This window comes from Halichoerus grypus, chromosome 2 (assembly GCF_964656455.1).
Source record: "Halichoerus grypus chromosome 2, mHalGry1.hap1.1, whole genome shotgun sequence".
Taxonomy (NCBI): Eukaryota; Metazoa; Chordata; class Mammalia; order Carnivora; family Phocidae; genus Halichoerus; species Halichoerus grypus.
The window spans coordinates 99,586,534-99,593,374 of record NC_135713.1 but is presented as its reverse complement, the minus strand read 5'-3'; the positions used below and the strand labels follow the sequence as shown (position 1 = coordinate 99,593,374).

The window sequence follows — 6,841 nt, the reverse complement described above, 5'->3', positions numbered from 1 at the left end:
TCCTGAGCCGAAGTCAGATGCTTAACCAACTGAGCCACCCAGGCGCCCCTCTAATTGTTTTAATTCCCAGTTCAGCATACCTACATTTTAAGAGCATACCTATATACCTCTGTTGAGGTACACTTTATATGTCATAAACTTCATTTCTTTCAGGTGTATACACCTTATGTTTTCAGTGTTAAAGTAACTTTTATGAAATGTTAGTGGAAATAGATGGCAGTTGTTTTCCTAATGTTTCTATTAGCAAAATAAAATTGGGCATTTCTGTTTTGGGATGTCAGAACTTTGGGGGAATTTTGACTGGTTTGGAAAATCTAGAGGTGTGGAAACTGTTGGACTTGGGGAGATTTATGAAAAGAGGAGTGTGCTAGGCTGAGAGGTTGGTATACATCAGAGAAAGGGAACAGGCATGGATGCTTACAGGGGAGGAGAGTGAATATATAAGGGACCTGGAGCTTCTCTAGGTTGTTCTAGATTCCAGTGCAGATGTGGCTTTAGCAGAGGGAGGCAGGCCCAGGGTAGCACTGCAATGGAAGCAGGAAGCCTGGTTTCCGGTCATGGTTCTGCCACTTATTAGCTGTGTAACCTTAAGCAGGTCACGGAATTGTGCAGGACCTCAGACATGCACACATCGAAGAGTCCCTTTCCAGTTCAAATATTTCAAGGCTTCATTCTATATTATTTGATTACATCTAATATTCTGTGTTTGAGCAACTGTGAAATAAAGCAAATATGCTCCAGCCCAAACTGATTTTGGCTTTACTTGAACTGCAGGCCTTAACAAGAAAGAATAAATCTAAAATCACCTCAATTTTTTTTAAGTTTGGATTTCTTAAACACTAAATAATCTTGTGACGAGCCCTAAGCATTTGGAATTTGAAGATAAATTGCTTTAAAATTATATACATACATATTATATATATATTACATTTATATATTATAGTTCTATTTAAATTATAAATGTATACTGATATCAAATAAGTACATAAGTTATATATAGCTACATATTTTTATATAACTCTATAATTATTAAATTTATGTAAATATATAATTAGATATAATACATATGTAATATATAGCATATATAATTAATATAATTATAATTTAAGATATAAATTATAATTATATTATAAATTATAAATATAGTTTAAAAATTATTTGTATATTTTAAATATATTTTAACCATTATAATATATAATTATAAAATATAAATATAATTACATATTATAAATTACATGTATATAATTTATATACATTAGTTGCTTCCCCACACAGTATGATTTGTTTCCTTTTGTATTCTCATTTCCCAATTTTTATTGGTGGTTAGGACCCAGCTGGGGCTCTCTAAGGAGGCATACATATGCAGGCTTCATAAAGACTGAAAACCTCTGTAAACATATAACTGGAGAACATTTTTAATTTGAGAACTTTTTTATTTATTTATTTTTATTTTTTAGAGAGTGCAAGAGTATGGGAGCGGTGGGAGGGGCAGAGGGAGAAGGAGAGAGAGAATCCCAAGCAGACTCCCTGTTGAGTGCAGAGCCTGAGGCTGGGCTGCATCTCATGACCTTAGATCATGACCTGAGATCATGACCTGAGCCAAAATCAAGAGTCCAATGCTTAGCCGACAGAGCCACCCAGGTACCCCTTAACTCGGGAACTTTATACTAGCAAATATTTTAAGGCTCTAAAGTCTTAAAACCACACTTCTGATGGATTGAGCTCCCATGTCTCAGCTGAGCTTCTACTTTATACATTCCATTCGTTGTCTTTCATGATTTATAGTGCCAGCCTCAAGGTTCCAGAGCAGTTGGGTTTTGTGGGTTTATTAGGAGTTTGTTGTGATTTTCACTGTATAGCTTACAAACCTACTTTATACATGGTCTTAATTTTGGGCTTGGTCACAGAATTTCAGAATTGAAAGGAAACTTTGAGGTCATTTAATTAAATCTCATTTTAGAAATGAAAAGATAGAAGCCTTAATGGTAAAAGTGACTTGTCTATGCCTTTGGTGACCAAGTGAAAATTCAGTGAAGCAATCAATCTGTATTTGGTAAGTTGTAGGACATTCTATCCAACAGAATCCCTCTTAGGACAAGCTGTCTTCGTTTGGGAGACTGCCTTGAAAAGTGTTTAGGGTGGAAGTAAACCCTCCTTGATTATGTTTTATTTATCTTTCAATCTCCTTTTACTCTATTTTAAAATTTGATTTCCTTTTTGACTCAAGTTATCTAGGAGATATCATTTGGTGGCAAAAAATATATATAAGCCAATCCTAATGAATTTATGTCTAGAGGGGGAATTTATTATAAGGTGATCAGAAGACAGGAAATATAGGTGTGTAGTAAGGAAGTGGATGCCCAAAGCCAGTAGGAGTCATTTCCTCTCTCAGTCTCTCTCTTACTTCCTTACCCACATGTTTCTCTGTCTCTCCATCTTGCTTTGTATAGGTTTACCTAGGTTCTAGTAATGGAATTGCTGGGTAGGTTTACCTAGGGTCCAGTAGTGGAATTGCTGGGTAGGTTGTACGATATGCTTATTTTCAGCTTTACTAGATAATGCCAGATTGCTCTCTAAAATGGCTGTACCTGTTTATGTTCCTACCAGTGGTGTACTTCACAACCTCACCCATGCTTGGAATGGTTATCTTTAAAATTTTTGCCAACCCGGTGCACCTGGCTGGCTCAGTTAGATGAGCATGTGACTCTTGATCTCGGGGGTGTGAGTTTGAGCCTCACGTTGGGTGTAGAGATTACTTAAAAAAAAAAAAAACACCTTAAAAAAATTTTTTTTGGCCAATCAGATACCATTTTTGCCAATGATATCTCATTGTTATTTGAATTTGCAACCTTTGACTACTTAGGATGAGCATATTTTTATATTTATTTATATCTTGTCTTTTGTGAATTGTCTCTTCATGTACTTTGCCTATTTTTCAGTTGGGCTATTTGTCTTTTTCTAATCAATTTGTAGAAGTTCTTCATATATATCCTGAATACTACTTTCTTACTGTGCTGCTTGGTCGTTCACCTTGTCTGCTTGACATGGTAAATTTATTGACAGATTTTCTTTTTTTTTTTAATTTTTTTTATTGTTATATTAATCCCCATACATTACATCATTAGTTTTTGATGTAGTGTTCCATGATTCATTGTTTGTGCATAACACCCAGTGCTCCATGCAGAACGTGCCCTCCTCAATACCCATCACCAGGCTAACCCATCCTCCCACCCCCCTCCCCTCTAGAACCCTCAGTTTGTTTTTCAGAGTCCATCGTCTCTCATGGTTCTTCTCCCCCTCCGATTCCCCCCCCTTCATTCTTCCCCTCCTGCTACATTCTTCTTCTTCTTTTTTTCTTTCTTAACATATATTGCATTATTTGTTTCAGAGGTACAGATCTGAGATTCAACAGTCTTGCACAATTCACAGTGCTTACCAGAGCACATACCCTCCCCAGTGTCCATCACCCAGTCACCCTATCCCTCCCGCCCCACCCCCCACTCCAGCAACCCTCAGTTTGTTTCCTGAGATTAAGAATTCCTCATATCAGTGAGGTCATATGATACATGTCTTTCTCTGTTTGACTTATTTCGCTCAGCATAATACCCTCCAGTTCCATCCACGTCGTTGCAAATGGCAAGATCTCATTCCTTTTGATGGCTGCACAATATTCCATTGTATATATATACCACCTCTTCTTTATCCATTCATCTGTTGATGGACATCTTGGCTCTTTCCACAGTTTGGCTATTGTGGACATTGCTGCTATAAACATCGGGGTGCACGTACCCTTTCGGGTCCCTACTTTTGTATCTTTGGGGTAAATACCCAGGAGTGCAATTGCTGGATCATATGGTAGCTCTATTTTCAACTTTTTGAGGAACCTCCATACTGTTTTCCAGAGTGGCTACACCAGCTTGCATTCCCACCAACAGTGTAGGAGGGTTCCCCTTTCTCCGCATCCCTGCCAACATCTATTGACAGATTTTCTAATGGTGTTTTCCCTATTATGGGATTAGCTCTACTTAGTTATGACATATTTTATAATACATTTTAACTTTGATTTGTTAATATATAAACTAAAACCTTTATGTCTGTATTTCTAAGAAAGACTGGTTTGTAATTTTATTTTCTTGTCATCTGATTTTGGTAGTAGGCTAAATAGCCTCAAAAAATACATTAAAGAATTTGTTTCCCCTCTGCTTTCCTGGTCCTTTGAAGCAGTTTGTAAAGAAGAATTATCTGTGGAGGTTTGGTCAACTTTTTTGTCAGTGGGAAATTTTGATTACTAACTCAGTTTCTTGATTTTTGAATGACCTCAAAACTATGACTGGAGAAAGATGAGATGTGAAAGATTCTAGTTGGACTTAATTAATTAATTAAAGATTATTTATTTATTTTAGGGAGAGAGTGCACAAGCGGGAGGGGCAGAGGGAGAGAGAATCTCAGAATCTCATGCAGACTCTGCACTGAGTGTCCCTGACAGTGGGGAGTGGTGTTGGGGGGACGAGGGGGAGCTCAATCTCATGACCCTGAGATCACCACCTGAGCCAAAACCTAGAGCTGGATGCTTAACTGACTGTACCACCCAGGCACTCCCAGGTGGGCTTACTTTAAATCTAGGTAGGAAGGATATAAAAAGATCTAAGAATAGGACAAAGAAGGGCTAAGTTTTTGAATTTGTAGTTTTAATTAATTAAAGGCTAAATTTAAAAATCAAAGTAGCACTTGAGTAATCTTTTGTGTTGCCTCTCCTAAGTGCCTTGGGCTTCTGCTCCAGAGCCTTGCAGTGTTGGTTTGGGTCTCCTGGCCTGTGGTGATCAGAGATAGTCAGATGGTTGGGCAATTTTCCTGCTAGCTCTTTTCCAAGCAACGACTCAGGGATTCAGCCAGTGGGGTGTTTAGTTGCTGTTTCCAAGGCCATAGAGCTGTCCTCCTTCCCTGGGCTTATGACTTCCAATAAGCTATAGATCCAGGCAGTCATCTGCAGCAATTAGAACAAATTTAGCTTGTTTTCAAACAATTTAGCTTGTTTCACTTCAACCCCTGTTTTGGAGCAGTTTTAGTCCTTTTACCGCATTGGAGCCAAACTTGTAGCTGCCGCTGCCAGCTTCTGAACCCTGAGTCGAGCAACTTCTCAGCCTCGGGTCTGTTCATGACATTGCATTTTGGCCCATTGGGACATTTAGCTTCCTTTTTGAGGCTGGCTATATTGTTTAAGTTTTTTCTTTTTATATTTTCTCTGTCCTTGTGGGATTACTTCATGGTATGAACTTAAGACACCAGTTATCCTGAAAGTATACATCCCCATTCATTCTTTTTTCAAAAAATAGATTTGTTTATTTATTTGAGAGAGAGAGAGAGAGCACACAGAGGGAGAGGGAGAGGGAGAAGCAGACTCGCCGCTGAGCAGGGAGCCTGATGCTGCCTGGATCCCAGGACCCTGGGATCATGACCTGAGCCGAAGGCAGACACTTAACTGAGTCACCCAGGCATCCCCAGTTTGACTTATATTCTTAACCCTCTATTAAAACTACTTTTTATCATGACCACCAACCAAATTCACATTTATAAATCCAATGTGTGTTTTTCTACTCTCTTTCTGATCTCCAATGAATTGTTCAGTAAATTCTTTGTTACTCAAAGTAATAGTTGATGTGGTTTTTTTGAAAAATGTTTATCAGCACTTCTTTTTTTTATGCCATAAGTTTATTTACAAACATATTGAGTATGTTGAATTCAAGAGTTCAATCCATTTTTCAAAGAGATTGTATCTCTTACAATGTTCCTTTTCACATCTATTCAATGGATTAATTAAAACATCTTTACTTCTCAAGCATTTGGTGTCAAGCAAAAGGTACAGCAAATCCAGATCCAAAGTGCATAGTCATCATAATTAGTAACTGCCACTTGTTTTCCACTAAAAATGGCAAATTCTTCCCTGGGCCTCCTCACAGTGGCTCCTATGGACCACCGAGGTTGCGAACCTCCAGATGCTCAGTCCCAACATAGTGTTGTTGGAAGTTCTGTGAAAGGCACAGGGACCCAAGATGAAAGAAATGGCCTCAATACTTCTTTTTCATCCAATACCTAACATGGTAAGATAGCTGTATCCACTTATTCATCCCTTTATTCATTACTCAACAAATATTTTTAAGTACTTACTCTGTGTCTGGCACTGTGCTAGGCTGTAGGGATACATCAGAGAAGAAAACAGTCAAAATTGCCACCCTCATGGAGCTTATGATCTTAGGTAACAAGAAGACTCTGTTTAAGTGGGGCCCATACAAGTAAACTTATGGAAAGAGAAAGATTCCTACAGTGGCTTTGAATTTCCCTTCCCTGGAAATTTGTGAAGAGCATCATCACTCTTTTTTTCAGGGTGCCTATGATTCCTTTTGTCTGTGTATCTTAGCTTCTGACATTTGTTTCCAACACTTTGGCTCTAGTAACCTATTTTGGCATATACTCTCCAACTACACTTTTGTCATTGATCTCCTGAGTTCTCAATTTTACCCTCTCACCCCCAAACTCTGGTTGCTATAAAAGACCCACTACCTTCTCCCACTCAACTTTTCAACAGCTCCTTGGGACCAGACCTAATTTCTGTTTAGCCATGGTATAAGGAGAATCTGATAATATTCGCCATATGCCAGAGGGACTTGCTCTCAGTTTTGATCTATGAATACTTCTGCATGAAAACCTGTTCCATTTGGATGAGAAAGTCTGAACCTGTGTGTGCACGCAGGCTACACCCACACCAGCTCTGGTTTTCTGTCCATTATCCCTGTTTCCCCAGAGCACTCTCACGCTGTCACCAAGGGCAACTGCACACATGGCC

At 38.5% G+C, this 6,841-nt stretch overlaps 1 pseudogene; it reads right to left on the bottom strand.

The window, feature by feature from the left end:
- Nucleotides 1-4,980: 4,980 nt before the first annotated feature.
- LOC118522829 (cytochrome c oxidase subunit 7C, mitochondrial pseudogene) lies at nucleotides 4,981-6,010 on the bottom strand (annotated as a pseudogene).
- Nucleotides 6,011-6,841: the final 831 nt, after the last annotated feature.